The sequence below is a fragment of the Crinia signifera genome, chromosome 4 (assembly GCF_055691185.1).
Source record: "Crinia signifera chromosome 4, ASM5569118v1, whole genome shotgun sequence".
Lineage (NCBI taxonomy): Eukaryota > Metazoa > Chordata > Amphibia > Anura > Myobatrachidae > Crinia > Crinia signifera.
Genome location: NC_139220.1, coordinates 294,841,598 through 294,860,103, shown reverse-complemented (window position 1 = coordinate 294,860,103; position 18,506 = coordinate 294,841,598). Strand labels below are relative to the sequence as shown.

General features: G+C 41.0%; 51 non-coding genes across 51 annotated transcripts; 24 read left to right on the top strand and 27 right to left on the bottom strand.

Moving 5' to 3' along the window:
- Positions 1–72, top strand: TRNAE-UUC (transfer RNA glutamic acid (anticodon UUC)). The gene has a single exon. It is a non-coding gene; the product is annotated as a tRNA-Glu (tRNA).
- A 420-nt stretch (positions 73–492) lies between these two features.
- Positions 493–565, bottom strand: TRNAM-CAU (transfer RNA methionine (anticodon CAU)). Its single transcript has one exon. It is a non-coding gene; the product is annotated as a tRNA-Met (tRNA).
- Positions 566–680: 115 nt separating this feature from the next.
- On the top strand, positions 681–752 carry TRNAE-UUC (transfer RNA glutamic acid (anticodon UUC)). Its single transcript has one exon. It is a non-coding gene; the product is annotated as a tRNA-Glu (tRNA).
- A 421-nt stretch (positions 753–1,173) lies between these two features.
- Positions 1,174–1,246, bottom strand: TRNAM-CAU (transfer RNA methionine (anticodon CAU)). The gene has a single exon. It is a non-coding gene; the product is annotated as a tRNA-Met (tRNA).
- A 607-nt stretch (positions 1,247–1,853) lies between these two features.
- Positions 1,854–1,926, bottom strand: TRNAM-CAU (transfer RNA methionine (anticodon CAU)). The gene has a single exon. It is a non-coding gene; the product is annotated as a tRNA-Met (tRNA).
- A 115-nt stretch (positions 1,927–2,041) lies between these two features.
- Positions 2,042–2,113, top strand: TRNAE-UUC (transfer RNA glutamic acid (anticodon UUC)). The gene has a single exon. It is a non-coding gene; the product is annotated as a tRNA-Glu (tRNA).
- Positions 2,114–2,534: 421 nt separating this feature from the next.
- TRNAM-CAU (transfer RNA methionine (anticodon CAU)) lies at positions 2,535–2,607 on the bottom strand. Its single transcript has one exon. It is a non-coding gene; the product is annotated as a tRNA-Met (tRNA).
- A 115-nt stretch (positions 2,608–2,722) lies between these two features.
- TRNAE-UUC (transfer RNA glutamic acid (anticodon UUC)) lies at positions 2,723–2,794 on the top strand. The gene has a single exon. It is a non-coding gene; the product is annotated as a tRNA-Glu (tRNA).
- Positions 2,795–3,215: 421 nt separating this feature from the next.
- Positions 3,216–3,288, bottom strand: TRNAM-CAU (transfer RNA methionine (anticodon CAU)). Its single transcript has one exon. It is a non-coding gene; the product is annotated as a tRNA-Met (tRNA).
- A 115-nt stretch (positions 3,289–3,403) lies between these two features.
- Positions 3,404–3,475, top strand: TRNAE-UUC (transfer RNA glutamic acid (anticodon UUC)). The gene has a single exon. It is a non-coding gene; the product is annotated as a tRNA-Glu (tRNA).
- Positions 3,476–3,896: 421 nt separating this feature from the next.
- On the bottom strand, positions 3,897–3,969 carry TRNAM-CAU (transfer RNA methionine (anticodon CAU)). The gene has a single exon. It is a non-coding gene; the product is annotated as a tRNA-Met (tRNA).
- A 115-nt stretch (positions 3,970–4,084) lies between these two features.
- On the top strand, positions 4,085–4,156 carry TRNAE-UUC (transfer RNA glutamic acid (anticodon UUC)). Its single transcript has one exon. It is a non-coding gene; the product is annotated as a tRNA-Glu (tRNA).
- Positions 4,157–4,577: 421 nt separating this feature from the next.
- Positions 4,578–4,650, bottom strand: TRNAM-CAU (transfer RNA methionine (anticodon CAU)). Its single transcript has one exon. It is a non-coding gene; the product is annotated as a tRNA-Met (tRNA).
- Positions 4,651–5,257: 607 nt separating this feature from the next.
- Positions 5,258–5,330, bottom strand: TRNAM-CAU (transfer RNA methionine (anticodon CAU)). The gene has a single exon. It is a non-coding gene; the product is annotated as a tRNA-Met (tRNA).
- Positions 5,331–5,445: 115 nt separating this feature from the next.
- Positions 5,446–5,517, top strand: TRNAE-UUC (transfer RNA glutamic acid (anticodon UUC)). Its single transcript has one exon. It is a non-coding gene; the product is annotated as a tRNA-Glu (tRNA).
- A 421-nt stretch (positions 5,518–5,938) lies between these two features.
- On the bottom strand, positions 5,939–6,011 carry TRNAM-CAU (transfer RNA methionine (anticodon CAU)). The gene has a single exon. It is a non-coding gene; the product is annotated as a tRNA-Met (tRNA).
- A 115-nt stretch (positions 6,012–6,126) lies between these two features.
- TRNAE-UUC (transfer RNA glutamic acid (anticodon UUC)) lies at positions 6,127–6,198 on the top strand. Its single transcript has one exon. It is a non-coding gene; the product is annotated as a tRNA-Glu (tRNA).
- Positions 6,199–6,619: 421 nt separating this feature from the next.
- Positions 6,620–6,692, bottom strand: TRNAM-CAU (transfer RNA methionine (anticodon CAU)). The gene has a single exon. It is a non-coding gene; the product is annotated as a tRNA-Met (tRNA).
- Positions 6,693–6,807: 115 nt separating this feature from the next.
- TRNAE-UUC (transfer RNA glutamic acid (anticodon UUC)) lies at positions 6,808–6,879 on the top strand. The gene has a single exon. It is a non-coding gene; the product is annotated as a tRNA-Glu (tRNA).
- Positions 6,880–7,300: 421 nt separating this feature from the next.
- Positions 7,301–7,373, bottom strand: TRNAM-CAU (transfer RNA methionine (anticodon CAU)). The gene has a single exon. It is a non-coding gene; the product is annotated as a tRNA-Met (tRNA).
- Positions 7,374–7,980: 607 nt separating this feature from the next.
- Positions 7,981–8,053, bottom strand: TRNAM-CAU (transfer RNA methionine (anticodon CAU)). Its single transcript has one exon. It is a non-coding gene; the product is annotated as a tRNA-Met (tRNA).
- Positions 8,054–8,168: 115 nt separating this feature from the next.
- TRNAE-UUC (transfer RNA glutamic acid (anticodon UUC)) lies at positions 8,169–8,240 on the top strand. The gene has a single exon. It is a non-coding gene; the product is annotated as a tRNA-Glu (tRNA).
- Positions 8,241–8,661: 421 nt separating this feature from the next.
- Positions 8,662–8,734, bottom strand: TRNAM-CAU (transfer RNA methionine (anticodon CAU)). Its single transcript has one exon. It is a non-coding gene; the product is annotated as a tRNA-Met (tRNA).
- A 115-nt stretch (positions 8,735–8,849) lies between these two features.
- TRNAE-UUC (transfer RNA glutamic acid (anticodon UUC)) lies at positions 8,850–8,921 on the top strand. Its single transcript has one exon. It is a non-coding gene; the product is annotated as a tRNA-Glu (tRNA).
- A 421-nt stretch (positions 8,922–9,342) lies between these two features.
- On the bottom strand, positions 9,343–9,415 carry TRNAM-CAU (transfer RNA methionine (anticodon CAU)). The gene has a single exon. It is a non-coding gene; the product is annotated as a tRNA-Met (tRNA).
- A 115-nt stretch (positions 9,416–9,530) lies between these two features.
- On the top strand, positions 9,531–9,602 carry TRNAE-UUC (transfer RNA glutamic acid (anticodon UUC)). The gene has a single exon. It is a non-coding gene; the product is annotated as a tRNA-Glu (tRNA).
- Positions 9,603–10,023: 421 nt separating this feature from the next.
- TRNAM-CAU (transfer RNA methionine (anticodon CAU)) lies at positions 10,024–10,096 on the bottom strand. Its single transcript has one exon. It is a non-coding gene; the product is annotated as a tRNA-Met (tRNA).
- Positions 10,097–10,211: 115 nt separating this feature from the next.
- TRNAE-UUC (transfer RNA glutamic acid (anticodon UUC)) lies at positions 10,212–10,283 on the top strand. The gene has a single exon. It is a non-coding gene; the product is annotated as a tRNA-Glu (tRNA).
- Positions 10,284–10,704: 421 nt separating this feature from the next.
- On the bottom strand, positions 10,705–10,777 carry TRNAM-CAU (transfer RNA methionine (anticodon CAU)). The gene has a single exon. It is a non-coding gene; the product is annotated as a tRNA-Met (tRNA).
- A 607-nt stretch (positions 10,778–11,384) lies between these two features.
- On the bottom strand, positions 11,385–11,457 carry TRNAM-CAU (transfer RNA methionine (anticodon CAU)). Its single transcript has one exon. It is a non-coding gene; the product is annotated as a tRNA-Met (tRNA).
- Positions 11,458–11,572: 115 nt separating this feature from the next.
- Positions 11,573–11,644, top strand: TRNAE-UUC (transfer RNA glutamic acid (anticodon UUC)). The gene has a single exon. It is a non-coding gene; the product is annotated as a tRNA-Glu (tRNA).
- Positions 11,645–12,065: 421 nt separating this feature from the next.
- TRNAM-CAU (transfer RNA methionine (anticodon CAU)) lies at positions 12,066–12,138 on the bottom strand. The gene has a single exon. It is a non-coding gene; the product is annotated as a tRNA-Met (tRNA).
- A 115-nt stretch (positions 12,139–12,253) lies between these two features.
- On the top strand, positions 12,254–12,325 carry TRNAE-UUC (transfer RNA glutamic acid (anticodon UUC)). The gene has a single exon. It is a non-coding gene; the product is annotated as a tRNA-Glu (tRNA).
- Positions 12,326–12,746: 421 nt separating this feature from the next.
- Positions 12,747–12,819, bottom strand: TRNAM-CAU (transfer RNA methionine (anticodon CAU)). Its single transcript has one exon. It is a non-coding gene; the product is annotated as a tRNA-Met (tRNA).
- A 115-nt stretch (positions 12,820–12,934) lies between these two features.
- TRNAE-UUC (transfer RNA glutamic acid (anticodon UUC)) lies at positions 12,935–13,006 on the top strand. The gene has a single exon. It is a non-coding gene; the product is annotated as a tRNA-Glu (tRNA).
- A 421-nt stretch (positions 13,007–13,427) lies between these two features.
- Positions 13,428–13,500, bottom strand: TRNAM-CAU (transfer RNA methionine (anticodon CAU)). The gene has a single exon. It is a non-coding gene; the product is annotated as a tRNA-Met (tRNA).
- A 115-nt stretch (positions 13,501–13,615) lies between these two features.
- On the top strand, positions 13,616–13,687 carry TRNAE-UUC (transfer RNA glutamic acid (anticodon UUC)). The gene has a single exon. It is a non-coding gene; the product is annotated as a tRNA-Glu (tRNA).
- A 421-nt stretch (positions 13,688–14,108) lies between these two features.
- TRNAM-CAU (transfer RNA methionine (anticodon CAU)) lies at positions 14,109–14,181 on the bottom strand. Its single transcript has one exon. It is a non-coding gene; the product is annotated as a tRNA-Met (tRNA).
- Positions 14,182–14,296: 115 nt separating this feature from the next.
- TRNAE-UUC (transfer RNA glutamic acid (anticodon UUC)) lies at positions 14,297–14,368 on the top strand. The gene has a single exon. It is a non-coding gene; the product is annotated as a tRNA-Glu (tRNA).
- Positions 14,369–14,789: 421 nt separating this feature from the next.
- On the bottom strand, positions 14,790–14,862 carry TRNAM-CAU (transfer RNA methionine (anticodon CAU)). The gene has a single exon. It is a non-coding gene; the product is annotated as a tRNA-Met (tRNA).
- A 115-nt stretch (positions 14,863–14,977) lies between these two features.
- Positions 14,978–15,049, top strand: TRNAE-UUC (transfer RNA glutamic acid (anticodon UUC)). Its single transcript has one exon. It is a non-coding gene; the product is annotated as a tRNA-Glu (tRNA).
- A 421-nt stretch (positions 15,050–15,470) lies between these two features.
- Positions 15,471–15,543, bottom strand: TRNAM-CAU (transfer RNA methionine (anticodon CAU)). Its single transcript has one exon. It is a non-coding gene; the product is annotated as a tRNA-Met (tRNA).
- A 115-nt stretch (positions 15,544–15,658) lies between these two features.
- On the top strand, positions 15,659–15,730 carry TRNAE-UUC (transfer RNA glutamic acid (anticodon UUC)). The gene has a single exon. It is a non-coding gene; the product is annotated as a tRNA-Glu (tRNA).
- A 421-nt stretch (positions 15,731–16,151) lies between these two features.
- TRNAM-CAU (transfer RNA methionine (anticodon CAU)) lies at positions 16,152–16,224 on the bottom strand. The gene has a single exon. It is a non-coding gene; the product is annotated as a tRNA-Met (tRNA).
- Positions 16,225–16,339: 115 nt separating this feature from the next.
- TRNAE-UUC (transfer RNA glutamic acid (anticodon UUC)) lies at positions 16,340–16,411 on the top strand. The gene has a single exon. It is a non-coding gene; the product is annotated as a tRNA-Glu (tRNA).
- A 421-nt stretch (positions 16,412–16,832) lies between these two features.
- TRNAM-CAU (transfer RNA methionine (anticodon CAU)) lies at positions 16,833–16,905 on the bottom strand. Its single transcript has one exon. It is a non-coding gene; the product is annotated as a tRNA-Met (tRNA).
- A 115-nt stretch (positions 16,906–17,020) lies between these two features.
- TRNAE-UUC (transfer RNA glutamic acid (anticodon UUC)) lies at positions 17,021–17,092 on the top strand. The gene has a single exon. It is a non-coding gene; the product is annotated as a tRNA-Glu (tRNA).
- A 421-nt stretch (positions 17,093–17,513) lies between these two features.
- On the bottom strand, positions 17,514–17,586 carry TRNAM-CAU (transfer RNA methionine (anticodon CAU)). Its single transcript has one exon. It is a non-coding gene; the product is annotated as a tRNA-Met (tRNA).
- A 115-nt stretch (positions 17,587–17,701) lies between these two features.
- Positions 17,702–17,773, top strand: TRNAE-UUC (transfer RNA glutamic acid (anticodon UUC)). The gene has a single exon. It is a non-coding gene; the product is annotated as a tRNA-Glu (tRNA).
- A 421-nt stretch (positions 17,774–18,194) lies between these two features.
- Positions 18,195–18,267, bottom strand: TRNAM-CAU (transfer RNA methionine (anticodon CAU)). Its single transcript has one exon. It is a non-coding gene; the product is annotated as a tRNA-Met (tRNA).
- A 115-nt stretch (positions 18,268–18,382) lies between these two features.
- TRNAE-UUC (transfer RNA glutamic acid (anticodon UUC)) lies at positions 18,383–18,454 on the top strand. The gene has a single exon. It is a non-coding gene; the product is annotated as a tRNA-Glu (tRNA).
- The last annotated feature ends 52 nt before the right edge of the window (positions 18,455–18,506 follow it).

The following is an 18,506-nucleotide window of genomic DNA, read 5'->3' as shown; positions in this document are numbered from 1 at the left end:
TCCCATATGGTCTAGTGGTCAGGATTCCTGGTTTTCACCCAGGCGGCCCGGGTTCGACTCCCGGTATGGGAATGGAACCTTATTGTTAATTCAAGAGAGAATCAAAAGCATCGGAGCAAAAAAACTTCTATTTGGTGTACTTCCAATTGCACATGTGATGCACTGCTTCCAGTTGCGACAAGTTTTTGGAATACTGATATGTCATCACGATTGTCCTTAACTCAAGACTTGTAACATTTCCAGATGTCTTGGAACTGCATTAAAATGGAATTGTGGCTCACTAAGAACAAAAATTATGAAAAAGACCAGAACAATGCTTTATGCCCCCTTTTTTCCTCTATTACACAAATTTCCAGAACAAAGTCCTATTCAACAAAGAAAATGCCGTCAGTATCAATAGGTGTTCAGGCAACTTTATCAGAAACAGAGTTTAATTCTCAAATTCCAATGCACTCTTGTGAGGACAAAAGTCATGACAAACATCAAAAAGAATGCTCTGTGTGAGGCTTGAACTCACGACCTTCAGATTATGAGACTGACGCGCTACCTACTGCGCTAACAAGGCAACTTCTTGGTTGTGTTTGGTTTCAACAAGGTACTGCACTTAGCATGAATAAATGTACACTGTCGGCAAGACAAATTTTGCTTGTATGAAACATTGAATTCAGTAGCTTTCAGCTTCCCATATGGTCTAGCGGTCAGGATTCCTGGTTTTCATCCAGGCGGCCCGGGTTTGACTCCCGGTATCGGAATGGAACCTTATTGTTAATTCAAGAGAGAATCAAAAGCATCGGAGCAAAAAAACTTCTGTTTGGTGTACTTCCAATTGCACATGTGATGCACTGCTTCCAGTTGCGACAAGTTTTTGGAATACTGATATGTCATCACGATTGTCCTTGACTCAAGACTTGTAACATTTCCAGATGTCTTGGAACTGCATGAGAAATGGAATTGTGGCTCACTAAGAACAAAAATTATGAAAAAAAACAGAACAATGCTTTATGCCCCCTTTTTTCCTCTATTACACAAATTTCCAGAACAAAGTCCTATTCAACAAGGAAAATGCCGTCAGTTGCAATAGGTGTTCAGGCAACTTTATCAGAAACAGAGTATTATTCTCAAATTCCAATGCACTCTTGTGAGGACAAAAGTCATGACAGACATCAAAAAGAATGCCCTGTGTGAGGCTTGAACTCACGACCTTCAGATTATGAGACTGACGCGCTACCTACTGCGCTAACAAGGCAACTTCTTGGTTGTGTTTGGTTTCAACAAGGTACTGCACTTAGCATGAATAAATGTACACTGTCGGCAAGACAAATTTTGCTTGTATGAAACATTGAATCTAGTAGCTTTCAGCTTCCCATATGGTCTAGTGGTCAGGATTCCTGGTTTTCACCCAGGCGGCCCGGGTTCGACTCCCAATAAGGAATGGAACCTTATTGTTAATTCAAGAGAGAATCAAAAGCATCGGAGCAAAAAAACTTCTGTTTGGTGTACTTCCAATTGCACATGTGATGCACTGCTTCCAGTTGCGACAAGTTTTTGGAATACTGATATGTCATCACGATTGTCCTTGACTCAAGACTTGTAACATTTCCAGATGTCTTGGAACTGCATGAGAAATGGAATTGTGGCTCACTAAGAACAAAAATTATGAAAAAGACCAGAACAATGCTTTATGCCCCCTTTTTTCCTCTATTACACAAATTTCCAGAACAAAGTCCTATTCAACAAAGAAAATGCCGTCAGTTCCAATAGGTGTTCAGGCAACTTTATCAGAAACAGAGTTTAATTCTCAAATTCCAATGCACTCTTGTGAGGACAAAAGTCATGACAGACATCAAAAAGAATGTCCTGTGTGAGAATTGAACTCACGACCTTCAGATTATGAGACTGACGCGCTACCTACTGCGCTAACAAGGCAACTTCTTGGTTGTGTTTGGTTTCAACAAGGTACTGCACTTAGCATGAATAAATGTACACTGTCGGCAAGACAAATTTTGCTTGTATGAAACATTGAATTCAGTAGCTTTCAGCTTCCCATATGGTCTAGCGGTCAGGATTCCTGGTTTTCATCCAGGCGGCCCGGGTTTGACTCCCGGTATGGGAGTGGAACCTTATTGTTAATCCAAGAGAGAATCAAAAGCATCGGAGCAAAAAAACTTCTGTTTGGTGTACTTCCAATTGCACATGTGATGCACTGCTTCCAGTTGCGACAAGTTTTTGGAATACTGATATGTCATCACGATTGTCCTTGATTTAAGACTTGTAACATTTCCAGATGTCTTGGAACTGCATGAGAAATGGAATTGTGGCTCACTAAGAACAAAAATTATGAAAAAACACAGAACAATGCTTTATGCCCCCTTTTTTCCTCTATTACACAAATTTCCAGAACAAAGTCCTATTCAACAAGGAAAATGCCGTCAGTTGCAATAGGTGTTCAGGCAACTTTATCAGAAACAGAGTTTAATTCTCAAATTCCAATGCACTCTTGTGAGGACAAAAGTCATGACAGACATCAAAAAGAATGCCCTGTGTGAGGCTTGAACTCACGACCTTCAGATTATGAGACTGACGCGCTACCTACTGCGCTAACAAGGCAACTTCTTGGTTGTGTTTGGTTTCAACAAGGTACTGCACTTGGCATGAATAAATGTACACTGTCGGCAAGACAAATTTTGCTTGTATAAAACATTGAATTCAGTAGCTTTCAGCTTCCCATATGGTCTAGCGGTCAGGATTCCTGGTTTTCACCCAGGCGGCCCGGGTTCGACTCCTGGTATGGGAATGGAACCTTATTGTTAATTCAAGAGATAATCAAAAGCATCGGAGCAAAAAAACTTCTGTTTGGTGTACTTCCAATTGCACATGTGATGCACTGCTTCCAGTTGCGACAAGTTTTTGGAATACTGATATGTCATCACGATTGTCCTTGACTCAAGACTTGTAACATTTCCAGATGTCTTGGAACTGCATGAGAAATGGAATTGTGGCTCACTAAGAACAAAAATTATGAAAAAGACCAGAACAATGCTTTATGCCCCCTTTTTTCCTCTATTACACAAATTTCCAGAACAAAGTCCTATTCAACAAGGAAAATGCCGTCAGTTCCAATAGGTGTTCAGGTATCTTTATCAGAAACAGAGTTTAATTCTCAAATTCCAATGCACTCTTGTGAGGACAAAAGTCATGACAGACATCAAAAAGAATGCCCTGTGTGAGGCTTGAACTCACGAACTTCAGATTATGAGACTGACGCGCTACCTACTGCGCTAACAAGGCAACTTCTTGGTTGTGTTTGGTTTCAACAAGGTACTGCACTTAGCATGAATAAATGTACACTGTCGGCAAGACAAATTTTGCTTGTATGAAACATTGAAGTCAGTAGCTTTCAGCTTCCCATGTGGTCTAGCGGTCAGGATTCCTGGTTTTCACCCAGGCGGCCCGGGTTCGACTCCCGGTATGGGAATGGAACCTTATTGTTAATTCAAGAGATAATCAAAAGCATCGGAGCAAAAAAACTTCTGTTTGGTGTACTTCCAATTGCACATGTGATGCACTGCTTCCAGTTGCGACAAGTTTTTGGAATACTGATATGTCATCACGATTGTCCTTGACTCAAGACTTGTAACATTTCCAGATGTCTTGGAACTGCATGAGAAATGGAATTGTGGCTCACTAAGAACAAAAATTATGAAAAAGACCAGAACAATGTTTTATGCCCCCTTTTTTCCTCTATTACACAAATTTCCAGAACAAAGTCCTATTCAACAAGGAAAATGCCGTCAGTTCCAATAGGTGTTCAGGCATCTTTATCAGAAACAGAGTTTAATTCTCAAATTCCAATGCACTCTTGTGAGGACAAAAGTCATGACAGACATCAAAAAGAATGCTCTGTGTGAGGCTTGAACTCACGACCTTCAGATTATGAGACTGACGCGCTACCTACTGCGCTAACAAGGCAACTTCTTGGTTGTGTTTGGTTTCAACAAGGTACTGCACTTAGCATGAATAAATGTACACTGTCGGCAAGACAAATTTTGCTTGTATGAAACATTGAATTCAGTAGCTTTCAGCTTCCCATATGGTCTAGCGGTCAGGATTCCTGGTTTTCATCCAGGCGGCCCGGGTTTGACTCCCGGTATGGGAATGGAACCTTATTGTTAATTCAAGAGAGAATCAAAAGCATCGGAGCAAAAAAACTTCTGTTTGGTGTACTTCCAATTGCACATGTGATGCACTGCTTCCAGTTGCGACAAGTTTTTGGAATACTGATATGTCATCACGATTGTCCTTGACTCAAGACTTGTAACATTTCCAGATGTCTTGGAACTGCATGAGAAATGGAATTGTGGCTCACTAAGAACAAAAATTATGAAAAAAAACAGAACAATGCTTCATGCCCCCTTTTTTCCTCTATTACACAAATTTCCAGAACAAAGTCCTATTCAACAAGGAAAATGCCGTCAGTTGCAATAGGTGTTCAGGCAACTTTATCAGAAACAGAGTATTATTCTCAAATTCCAATGCACTCTTGTGAGGACAAAAGTCATGACAGACATCAAAAAGAATGCCCTGTGTGAGGCTTGAACTCACGACCTTCAGATTATGAGACTGACGCGCTACCTACTGCGCTAACAAGGCAACTTCTTGGTTGTGTTTGGTTTCAACAAGGTACTGCACTTAGCATGAATAAATGTACACTGTCGGCAAGACAAATTTTGCTTGTATGAAACATTGAATCTAGTAGCTTTCAGCTTCCCATATGGTCTAGTGGTCAGGATTCCTGGTTTTCACCCAGGCGGCCCGGGTTCGACTCCCAATAAGGAATGGAACCTTATTGTTAATTCAAGAGAGAATCAAAAGCATCGGAGCAAAAAAACTTCTGTTTGGTGTACTTCCAATTGCACATGTGATGCACTGCTTCCAGTTGCGACAAGTTTTTGGAATACTGATATGTCATCACGATTGTCCTTGACTCAAGACTTGTAACATTTCCAGATGTCTTGGAACTGCATGAGAAATGGAATTGTGGCTCACTAAGAACAAAAATTATGAAAAAGACCAGAACAATGCTTTATGCCCCCTTTTTTCCTCTATTACACAAATTTCCAGAACAAAGTCCTATTCAACAAAGAAAATGCCGTCAGTTCCAATAGGTGTTCAGGCAACTTTATCAGAAACAGAGTTTAATTCTCAAATTCCAATGCACTCTTGTGAGGACAAAAGTCATGACAGACATCAAAAAGAATGTCCTGTGTGAGAATTGAACTCACGACCTTCAGATTATGAGACTGACGCGCTACCTACTGCGCTAACAAGGCAACTTCTTGGTTGTGTTTGGTTTCAACAAGGTACTGCACTTAGCATGAATAAATGTACACTGTCGGTAAGACAAATTTTGCTTGTATGAAACATTGAATTCAGTAGCTTTCAGCTTCCCATATGGTCTAGCGGTCAGGATTCCTGGTTTTCATCCAGGCGGCCCGGGTTTGACTCCCGGTATGGGAGTGGAACCTTATTGTTAATCCAAGAGAGAATCAAAAGCATCGGAGCAAAAAAACTTCTGTTTGGTGTACTTCCAATTGCACATGTGATGCACTGCTTCCAGTTGCGACAAGTTTTTGGAATACTGATATGTCATCACGATTGTCCTTGATTTAAGACTTGTAACATTTCCAGATGTCTTGGAACTGCATGAGAAATGGAATTGTGGCTCACTAAGAACAAAAATTATGAAAAAACACAGAACAATGCTTTATGCCCCCTTTTTTCCTCTATTACACAAATTTCCAGAACAAAGTCCTATTCAACAAGGAAAATGCCGTCAGTTGCAATAGGTGTTCAGGCAACTTTATCAGAAACAGAGTTTAATTCTCAAATTCCAATGCACTCTTGTGAGGACAAAAGTCATGACAGACATCAAAAAGAATGCCCTGTGTGAGGCTTGAACTCACGACCTTCAGATTATGAGACTGACGCGCTACCTACTGCGCTAACAAGGCAACTTCTTGGTTGTGTTTGGTTTCAACAAGGTACTGCACTTGGCATGAATAAATGTACACTGTCGGCAAGACAAATTTTGCTTGTATAAAACATTGAATTCAGTAGCTTTCAGCTTCCCATATGGTCTAGCGGTCAGGATTCCTGGTTTTCACCCAGGCGGCCCGGGTTCGACTCCCGGTATGGGAATGGAACCTTATTGTTAATTCAAGAGATAATCAAAAGCATCGGAGCAAAAAAACTTCTGTTTGGTGTACTTCCAATTGCACATGTGATGCACTGCTTCCAGTTGCGACAAGTTTTTGGAATACTGATATGTCATCACGATTGTCCTTGACTCAAGACTTGTAACATTTCCAGATGTCTTGGAACTGCATGAGAAATGGAATTGTGGCTCACTAAGAACAAAAATTATGAAAAAGACCAGAACAATGTTTTATGCCCCCTTTTTTCCTCTATTACACAAATTTCCAGAACAAAGTCCTATTCAACAAGGAAAATGCCGTCAGTTCCAATAGGTGTTCAGGCATCTTTATCAGAAACAGAGTTTAATTCTCAAATTCCAATGCACTCTTGTGAGGACAAAAGTCATGACAGACATCAAAAAGAATGCTCTGTGTGAGGCTTGAACTCACGACCTTCAGATTATGAGACTGACGCGCTACCTACTGCGCTAACAAGGCAACTTCTTGGTTGTGTTTGGTTTCAACAAGGTACTGCACTTAGCATGAATAAATGTACACTGTCGGCAAGACAAATTTTGCTTGTATGAAACATTGAATTCAGTAGCTTTCAGCTTCCCATATGGTCTAGCGGTCAGGATTCCTGGTTTTCATCCAGGCGGCCCGGGTTTGACTCCCGGTATGGGAATGGAACCTTATTGTTAATTCAAGAGAGAATCAAAAGCATCGGAGCAAAAAAACTTCTGTTTGGTGTACTTCCAATTGCACATGTGATGCACTGCTTCCAGTTGCGACAAGTTTTTGGAATACTGATATGTCATCACGATTGTCCTTGACTCAAGACTTGTAACATTTCCAGATGTCTTGGAACTGCATGAGAAATGGAATTGTGGCTCACTAAGAACAAAAATTATGAAAAAAAACAGAACAATGCTTCATGCCCCCTTTTTTCCTCTATTACACAAATTTCCAGAACAAAGTCCTATTCAACAAGGAAAATGCCGTCAGTTGCAATAGGTGTTCAGGCAACTTTATCAGAAACAGAGTATTATTCTCAAATTCCAATGCACTCTTGTGAGGACAAAAGTCATGACAGACATCAAAAAGAATGCCCTGTGTGAGGCTTGAACTCACGACCTTCAGATTATGAGACTGACGCGCTACCTACTGCGCTAACAAGGCAACTTCTTGGTTGTGTTTGGTTTCAACAAGGTACTGCACTTAGCATGAATAAATGTACACTGTCGGCAAGACAAATTTTGCTTGTATGAAACATTGAATCTAGTAGCTTTCAGCTTCCCATATGGTCTAGTGGTCAGGATTCCTGGTTTTCACCCAGGCGGCCCGGGTTCGACTCCCAATAAGGAATGGAGCCTTATTGTTAATTCAAGAGAGAATCAAAAGCATCGGAGCAAAAAAACTTCTGTTTGGTGTACTTCCAATTGCACATGTGATGCACTGCTTCCAGTTGCGACAAGTTTTTGGAATACTGATATGTCATCACGATTGTCCTTGACTCAAGACTTGTAACATTTCCAGATGTCTTGGAACTGCATGAGAAATGGAATTGTGGCTCACTAAGAACAAAAATTATGAAAAAGACCAGAACAATGCTTTATGCCCCCTTTTTTCCTCTATTACACAAATTTCCAGAACAAAGTCCTATTCAACAAAGAAAATGCCGTCAGTTCCAATAGGTGTTCAGGCAACTTTATCAGAAACAGAGTTTAATTCTCAAATTCCAATGCACTCTTGTGAGGACAAAAGTCATGACAGACATCAAAAAGAATGTCCTGTGTGAGAATTGAACTCACGACCTTCAGATTATGAGACTGACGCGCTACCTACTGCGCTAACAATGCAACTTCTTGGTTGTGTTTGGTTTCAACAAGGTACTGCACTTAGCATGAATAAATGTACACTGTCGGCAAGACAAATTTTGCTTGTATGAAACATTGAATTCAGTAGCTTTCAGCTTCCCATATGGTCTAGCGGTCAGGATTCCTGGTTTTCATCCAGGCGGCCCGGGTTTGACTCCCGGTATGGGAGTGGAACCTTATTGTTAATCCAAGAGAGAATCAAAAGCATCGGAGCAAAAAAACTTCTGTTTGGTGTACTTCCAATTGCACATGTGATGCACTGCTTCCAGTTGCTACAAGTTTTTGGAATACTGATATGTCATCACGATTGTCCTTGATTTAAGACTTGTAACATTTCCAGATGTCTTGGAACTGCATGAGAAATGGAATTGTGGCTCACTAAGAACAAAAATTATGAAAAAACACAGAACAATGCTTTATGCCCCCTTTTTTCCTCTATTACACAAATTTCCAGAACAAAGTCCTATTCAACAAGGAAAATGCCGTCAGTTGCAATAGGTGTTCAGGCAACTTTATCAGAAACAGAGTTTAATTCTCAAATTCCAATGCACTCTTGTGAGGACAAAAGTCATGACAGACATCAAAAAGAATGCCCTGTGTGAGGCTTGAACTCACGACCTTCAGATTATGAGACTGACGCGCTACCTACTGCGCTAACAAGGCAACTTCTTGGTTGTGTTTGGTTTCAACAAGGTACTGCACTTGGCATGAATAAATGTACACTGTCGGCAAGACAAATTTTGCTTGTATAAAACATTGAATTCAGTAGCTTTCAGCTTCCCATATGGTCTAGCGGTCAGGATTCCTGGTTTTCACCCAGGCGGCCCGGGTTCGACTCCCGGTATGGGATTGGAACCTTATTGTTAATTCAAGAGATAATCAAAAGCATCGGAGCAAAAAAACTTCTGTTTGGTTTACTTCCAATTGCACATGTGATGCACTGCTTCCAGTTGCGACAAGTTTTTGGAATACTGATATGTCATCACGATTGTCCTTGACTCAAGACTTGTAACATTTCCAGATGTCTTGGAACTGCATGAGAAATGGAATTGTGGCTCACTAAGAACAAAAATTATGAAAAAGACCAGAACAATGCTTTATGCCCCCTTTTTTCCTCTATTACACAAATTTCCAGAACAAAGTCCTATTCAACAAGGAAAATGCCGTCAGTTCCAATAGGTGTTCAGGTATCTTTATCAGAAACAGAGTTTAATTCTCAAATTCCAATGCACTCTTGTGAGGACAAAAGTCATGACAGACATCAAAAAGAATGCCCTGTGTGAGGCTTGAACTCACGACCTTCAGATTATGAGACTGACGCGCTACCTACTGCGCTAACAAGGCAACTTCTTGGTTGTGTTTGGTTTCAACAAGGTACTGCACTTAGCATGAATAAATGTACACTGTCGGCAAGACAAATTTTGCTTGTATGAAACATTGAAGTCAGTAGCTTTCAGCTTCCCATGTGGTCTAGCGGTCAAGATTCCTGGTTTTCACCCAGGTGGCCCGGGTTCGACTCCCGGTATGGGAAAGGAACCTTATTGTTAATTCAAGAGATAATCAAAAGCATCGGAGCAAAAAAACTTCTGTTTGGTGTACTTCCAATTGCACATGTGATGCACTGCTTCCAGTTGCGACAAGTTTTTGGAATACTGATATGTCATCACGATTGTCCTTGACTCAAGACTTGTAACATTTCCAGATGTCTTGGAACTGCATGAGAAATGGAATTGTGGCTCACTAAGAACAAAAATTATGAAAAAGACCAGAACAATGCTTTATGCCCCCTTTTTTCCTCTATTACACAAATTTCCAGAACAAAGTCCTATTCAACAAGGAAAATGCCGTCAGTTCCAATAGGTGTTCAGGCATCTTTATCAGAAACAGAGTTTAATTCTCAAATTCCAATGCACTCTTGTGAGGACAAAAGTCATGACAGACATCAAAAAGAATGCCCTGTGTGAGGCTTGAACTCACGACCTTCAGATTATGAGACTGACGCGCTACCTACTGCGCTAACAAGGCAACTTCTTGGTTGTGTTTGGTTTCAACAAGGTACTGCACTTAGCATGAATAAATGTACACTGTCGGCAAGACAAATTTTGCTTGTATGAAACATTGAAGTCAGCAGCTTTCAGCTTCCCATATGGTCTAGCGGTCAGGATTCCTGGTTTTCACCCAGGTGGCCCGGGTTCGACTCCCGGTATGGGAAAGGAACCTTATTGTTAATTCAAGAGAGAATCAAAAGCATCGGAGCAAAAAAACTTCTGTTTGGTGTACTTCCAATTGCACATGTGATGCACTGCTTCCAGTTGCGACAAGTTTTTGGAATACTGATATGTCATCACGATTGTCCTTGACTCAAGACTTGTAACATTTCCAGATGTCTTGGAACTGCATGAGAAATGGAATTGTGGCTCACTAAGAACAAAAATTATGAAAAAAAACAGAACAATGCTTTATGCCCCCTTTTTTCCTCTATTACACAAATTTCCAGAACAAAGTCCTATTCAACAAGGAAAATGCCGTCAGTTCCAATAGGTGTTCAGGCAACTTTATCAGAAACAGAGTTTAATTCTCAAATTCCAATGCACTCTTGTGAGGACAAAAGTCATGACAGACATCAAAAAGAATGCCCTGTGTGAGGCTTGAACTCACGACCTTCAGATTATGAGACTGACGCGCTACCTACTGCGCTAATAAGGCAACTTCTTGGTTGTGTTTGGTTTCAACAAGGTACTGCACTTAGCATGAATAAATGTACACTATCGGCAAGACAAATTTTGCTTGTATGAAACATTGAATTCAGTAGCTTTCAGCTTCCCATATGGTCTTGTGGTCAGGATTCCTGGTTTTCACCCAGGCGGTCGGGTTCGACTCCCGGTATGGGAATGGAACCTTATTGTTAATTCAAGAGAGAATCAAAAGCATCGGAGCAAAAAAACTTCTGTTTGGTGTACTTCCAATTGCACATGTGATGCACTGCTTCCAGTTGCGACAAGTTTTTGGAATACTGATATGTCATCACGATTGTCCTTGACTCAAGACTTGTAACATTTCCAGATGTCTTGGAACTGCATGAGAAATGGAATTGTGGCTCACTAAGAACAAAAATTATGAAAAAAAACAGAACAATGCTTTATGCCCCCTTTTTTCCTCTATTACACAAATTTCCAGAACAAAGTCCTATTCAACAAGGAAAATGCCGTCAGTTGCAATAGGTGTTCAGGCAACTTTATCAGAAACAGAGTTTAATTCTCAAATTCCAATGCACTCTTGTGAGGACAAAAGTCATGACAGACATCAAAAAGAATGCCCTGTGTGAGGCTTGAACTCACGACCTTCAGATTATGAGACTGACGCGCTACCTACTGCGCTAACAAGGCAACTTCTTGGTTGTGTTTGGTTTCAACAAGGTACTGCACTTGGCATGAATAAATGTACACTGTCGGCAAGTCAAATTTTGCTTGTATAAAACATTGAATTCAGTAACTTTCAGCTTCCCATATGGTCTAGCGGTCAGGATTCCTGGTTTTCACCCAGGCGGCCCGGGTTCGACTCCCGGTATGGGAATGGAACCTTATTGTTAATTCAAGAGATAATCAAAAGCATCGGAGCAAAAAAACTTCTGTTTGGTGTACTTCCAAATGCACATGTGATGCACTGCTTCCAGTTGCGACAAGTTTTTGGAATACTGATATGTCATCACGATTGTCCTTGACTCAAGACTTGTAACATTTCCAGATGTCTTGGAACTGCATGAGAAATGGAATTGTGGCTCACTAAGAACAAAAATTATGAAAAAGACCAGAACAATGCTTTATGCCCCCTTTTTTCCTCTATTACACAAATTTCCAGAACAAAGTCCTATTCAACAAGGAAAATGCCGTCAGTTCCAATAGGTGTTCAGGCATCTTTATCAGAAACAGAGTTTAATTCTCAAATTCCAATGCACTCTTGTGAGGACAAAAGTCATGACAGACATCAAAAAGAATGCCCTGTGTGAGGCTTGAACTCACGACCTTCAGATTATGAGACTGACGCGCTACCTACTGCGCTAACAAGGCAACTTTTTGATTGTGTTTGGTTTCAACAAGGTACTGCACTTAGCATGAATAAATGTACACTGTCGGCAAGACAAATTTTGCTTGTATGAAACATTGAAGTCAGTAGCTTTCAGCTTCCCATGTGGTCTAGCGGTCAGGATTCCTGGTTTTCACCCAGGCGTCCCGGGTTCGACTCCCGGTATGGGAATGGAACCTTATTGTTAATTCAAGAGAGAATCAAAAGCATCGGAGCAAAAAAACTTCTGTTTGGTGTACTTCCAATTGCACATGTGATGCACTGCTTCCAGTTGCGAAAAGTTTTTGGAATACTGATATGTCCTCACGATTGTCCTTGACTCAAGACTTGTAACATTTCCAGATGTCTTGGAACTGCATGAGAAATGGAATTGTGGCTCACTAAGAACAAAAATTATGAAAAAGACCAGAACAATGCTTTATGCCCCCTTTTTTCCTCTATTACACAAATTTCCAGAACAAAGTCCTATTCAACAAAGAAAATGCCGTCAGTTCCAATAGGTGTTCAGGCAACTTTATCAGAAACAGAGTTTAATTCTCAAATTCCAATGCACTCTTGTGAGGACAAAAGTCATGACAGACATCAAAAAGAATGCCCTGTGTGAGGCTTGAACTCACGACCTTCAGATTATGAGACTGACGCGCTACCTACTGCGCTAACAAGGAAACTTCTTGGTTGTGTTTGGTTTCAACAAGGTACCGCACTTAGCATGAATAAATGTACACTGTCGGCAAGACAAATTTTGCTTGTATGAAACATTGAAGTCCGCAGCTTTCAGCTTCCCATATGGTCTAGCGGTCAGGATTCCTGGTTTTCACCCAGGCGGCCCGGGTTCGACTCCCGGTATGGGAATGGAACCTTATTGTTAATTCAAGAGAGAATCAAAAGCATCGGAGCAAAAAAACTTCTGTTTGGTGTACTTCCAATTGCACATGTGATGCACTGCTTCCAGTTGCTACAAGTTTTTGGAATACTGATATGTCATCACGATTGTCCTTGACTCAAGACTTGTAACATTTCCAGATGTCTTGGAACTGCATGAGAAATGGAATTGTGGCTCACTAAGAACAAAAATTATGAAAAAGACCAGAACAATGCTTTATGCCCCCTTTTTTCCTCTATTACACAAATTTCCAGAACAAATTGCTATTCAACAAGGAAAATGCCGTCAGTTCCAATAGGTGTTCAGGCATCTTTATCAGAAACAGAGTTTAATTCTCAAATTCCAATGCACTCTTGTGAGGACAAAAGTCATGACAGACATCAAAAAGAATGCCCTGTGTGAGGCTTGAACTCACGACCTTCAGATTATGAGACTGACGCGCTACCTACTGCGCTAACAAGGAAACTTCTTGGTTGTGTTTGGTTTCAACAAGGTACTGCACTTAGCATGAATAAATGTACACTGTCGGCAAGACAAATTTTGCTTGTATGAAACATTGAAGTCCGCAGCTTTCAGCTTCCCATATGGTCTAGCGGTCAGGATTCCTGGTTTTCACCCAGGCGGCCCGGGTTCGACTCCCGGTATGGGAATGGAACCTTATTGTTAATTCAAGAGATAATCAAAAGCATCGGAGCAAAAAAACTTCTGTTTGGTGTACTTCTAATTGCACATGTGATGCACTGCTTCCAGTTGCGACAAGTTTTTGGAATACTGATATGTCATCACGATTGTCCTTGACTCAAGACTTGTAACATTTCCAGATGTCTTGGAACTGCATGAGAAATGGAATTGTGGCTCACTAAGAACAAAAATTATGAAAAAGACCAGAACAATGCTTTATGCCCCCTTTTTTCCTCTATTACACAAATTTCCAGAACAAAGTCCTATTCAACAAGGAAAATGCCGTCAGTTCCAATAGGTGTTCAGGCATCTTTATCAGAAACAGAGTTTAATTCTCAAATTCCAATGCACTCTTGTGAGGACAAAAGTCATGACAGACATCAAAAAGAATGCCCTGTGTGAGGCTTGAACTCACGACCTTCAGATTATGAGACTGACGCGCTACCTACTGCGCTAACAAGGCAACTTCTTGGTTGTGTTTGGTTTCAACAAGGTACCGCACTTAGCATAAATAAATGTACACTGTCGGCAAGACAAATTTTGCTTGTATGAAACATTGAAGTCAGCAGCTTTCAGCTTCCCATATGGTCTAGCGGTCAGGATTCCTGGTTTTCACCCAGGCGGCCCGGGTTCGACTCCCGGTATGGGAATGGAACCTTATTGGTAATTCAAGAGATAATCAAAAGCATCGGAGCAAAAAAACTTCTGTTTGGTGTACTTCTAATTGCACATGTGATGCACTGCTTCCAGTTGCGACAAGTTTTTGGAATACTGATATGTCATCACGATTGTCCTTGACTCAAGACTTGTAACATTTCCAGATGTCTTGGAACTGCATGAGAAATGGAATTGTGGCTCACTAAGAACAAAAATTATGAAAAAGACCAGAACAATGCTTTATGCCCCCTTTTTTCCTCTATTACACAAATTTCCAGAACAAAGTCCTATTCAACAAGGAAAATGCCGTCAGTTCCAATAGGTGTTCAGGCATCTTTATCAGAAACAGAGTTTAATTCTCAAATTCCAATGCACTCTTGTGAGGACAAAAGTCATGACAGACATCAAAAAGAATGCCCTGTGTGAGGCTTGAACCCACGACCTTCAGATTATGAGACTGACACGCTACCTACTGCGCTAACAAGGCAACTTCTTGGTTGTGTTTGGTTTCAACAAGGTACCGCACTTAGCATGAATAAATGTACACTGTCGGCAAGACAAATTTTGCTTGTATGAAACATTGAAGTCAGCAGCTTTCAGCTTCCCATATGGTCTAGCGGTCAGGATTCCTGGTTTTCACCCAGGCGGCCCGGGTTCGACTCCCGGTATGGGAATGGAACCTTATTGTTAATTCAAGAGAGAATCAAAAGCATCGGAGCAAAAAAACTTCTGTTTGGTGTACTTCCAATTGCACATGTGATGCACTGCTTCCAGTTGCGACAAGTTTTTGGAATACTGATATGTCATCACGATTGTCCTTGACTCAAGACTTGTAACATTTCCAGATGTCTTGGAACTGCATGAGAAATGGAATTGTGGCTCACTAAGAACAAAAATTATGAAAAAGACCAGAACAATGCTTTATGCCCCCTTTTTTCCTCTATTACACAAATTTCCAGAACAAAGTCCTATTCAACAAAGAAAATGCCGTCAGTTCCAATAGGTGTTCAGGCAACTTTATCAGAAACAGAGTTTAATTCTCAAATTCCAATGCACTCTTGTGAGGACAAAAGTCATGACAGACATCAAAAAGAATGCCCTGTGTGAGGCTTGAACTCACGACCTTCAGATTATGAGACTGACGCGCTACCTACTGCGCTAACAAGGCAACTTCTTGGTTGTGTTTGGTTTCAACAAGGTACCGCACTTAGCATAAATAAATGTACACTGTCGGCAAGACAAATTTTGCTTGTATGAAACATTGAAGTCAGCAGCTTTCAGCTTCCCATATGGTCTAGCGGTCAGGATTCCTGGTTTTCACCCAGGCGGCCCGGGTTCGACTCCCGGTATGGGAATGGAACCTTATTGTTAATTCAAGAGAGAATCAAAAGCATCGGAGCAAAAAAACTTCTGTTTGGTGTACTTCCAATTGCACATGTGATGCACTGCTTCCAGTTGCGACAAGTTTTTGGAATACTGATATGTCATCACGATTGTCCTTGACTCAAGACTTGTAACATTTCCAGATGTCTTGGAACTGCATGAGAAATGGAATTGTGGCTCACTAAAAACAAAAATTATGAAAAAGACCAGAACAATGCTTTATGCCCCCTTTTTTCCTCTATTACACAAATTTCCAGAACAATGTCCTATTCAACAAGGAAAATGCCGTCAGTTCCAATAGGTGTTCAGGCATCTTTATCAGAAACAGAGTTTAATTCTCAAATTCCAATGCACTCTTGTGAGGACAAAAGTCATGACAGACATCAAAAAGAATGCCCTGTGTGAGGCTTGAACTCACGGCCTTCAGATTATGAGACTGACGCGCTACCTACTGCGCTAACAAGGCAACTTCTTGGTTGTGTTTGGTTTCAACAAGGTACTGCACTTAGCATGAATAAATGTACACTGTCGGCAAGACAAATTTTGCTTGTATGAAACATTGAAGTCAGCAGCTTTCAGCTTCCCATATGGTCTAGCGGTCAGGATTCCTGGTTTTCACCCAGGCGGCCCGGGTTCGACTCCCGGTATGGGAATGGAACCTTATTGTTAATTCAAGAGAGAATCAAAAGCATCGGAGCAAAAAAACTTCTGTTTGGTGTACTTCCAATTGCACATGTGATGCACTGCTTCCAGTTGCGACAAGTTTTTGGAATACTGATATGTCATCACGATTGTCCTTGACTCAAGACTTGTAACATTTCCAGATGTCTTGGAACTGCATGAGAAATGGAATTGTGGCTCACTAAGAACAAAAATTATGAAAAAGACCAGAACAATGCTTTATGCCCCCTTTTTTCCTCTATTACACAAATTTCCAGAACAAAGTCCTATTCAACAAAGAAAATGCCGTCAGTTCCAATAGGTGTTCAGGCAACTTTATCAGAAACAGAGTTTAATTCTCAAATTCCAATGCACTCTTGTGAGGACAAAAGTCATGACAGACATCAAAAAGAATGCCCTGTGTGAGGCTTGAACTCACGACCTTCAGATTATGAGACTGACGCGCTACCTACTGCGCTAACAAGGCAACTTCTTGGTTGTGTTTGGTTTCAACAAGGTACCGCACTTAGCATAAATAAATGTACACTGTCGGCAAGACAAATTTTGCTTGTATGAAACATTGAAGTCAGCAGCTTTCAGCTTCCCATATGGTCTAGCGGTCAGGATTCCTGGTTTTCACCCAGGCGGCCCGGGTTCGACTCCCGGTATGGGAATGGAACCTTATTGTTAATTCAAGAGAGAATCAAAAGCATCGGAGCAAAAAAACTTCTGTTTGGTGTACTTCCAATTGCACATGTGATGCACTGCTTCCAGTTGCGACAAGTTTTTGGAATACTGATATGTCATCACGATTGTCCTTGACTCAAGACTTGTAACATTTCCAGATGTCTTGGAACTGCATGAGAAATGGAATTGTGGCTCACTAAAAACAAAAATTATGAAAAAGACCAGAACAATGCTTTATGCCCCCTTTTTTCCTCTATTACACAAATTTCCAGAACAATGTCCTATTCAACAAGGAAAATGCCGTCAGTTCCAATAGGTGTTCAGGCATCTTTATCAGAAACAGAGTTTAATTCTCAAATTCCAATGCACTCTTGTGAGGACAAAAGTCATGACAGACATCAAAAAGAATGCCCTGTGTGAGGCTTGAACTCACGGCCTTCAGATTATGAGACTGACGCGCTACCTACTGCGCTAACAAGGCAACTTCTTGGTTGTGTTTGGTTTCAACAAGGTACTGCACTTAGCATGAATAAATGTACACTGTCGGCAAGACAAATTTTGCTTGTATGAAACATTGAAGTCAGCAGCTTTCAGCTTCCCATATGGTCTAGCGGTCAGGATTCCTGGTTTTCACCCAGGCGGCCCGGGTTCGACTCCCGGTATGGGAATGGAACCTTATTGTTAATTCAAGAGAGAATCAAAAGCATCGGAGCAAAAAAACTTCTGTTTGGTGTACTTCCAATTGCACATGTGATGCACTGCTTCCAGTTGCGACAAGTTTTTGGAATACTGATATGTCATCACGATTGTCCTTGACTCAAGACTTGTAACATTTCCAGATGTCTTGGAACTGCATGAGAAATGGAATTGTGGCTCACTAAGAACAAAAATTATGAAAAAGACCAGAACAATGCTTTATGCCCCCTTTTTTCCTCTATTACACAAATTTCCAGAACAAAGTCCTATTCAACAAAGAAAATGCCGTCAGTTCCAATAGGTGTTCAGGCAACTTTATCAGAAACAGAGTTTAATTCTCAAATTCCAATGCACTCTTGTGAGGACAAAAGTCATGAGAGACATCAAAAAGAATGCCCTGTGTGAGGCTTGAACTCACGACCTTCAGATTATGAGACTGACGCGCTACCTACTGCGCTAACAAGGCAACTTCTTGGTTGTGTTTGGTTTCAACAAGGTACCGCACTTAGCATGAATAAATGTACACTGTCGGCAAGACAAATTTTGCTTGTATGAAACATTGAAGTCCGCAGCTTTCAGCTTCCCATATGGTCTAGCGGTCAGGATTCCTGGTTTTCACCCAGGCGGCCCGGGTTCGACTCCCGGTATGGGAATGGAACCTTATTGTTAATTCAAGAGAGAATCAAAAGCATCGGAGCAAAAAAA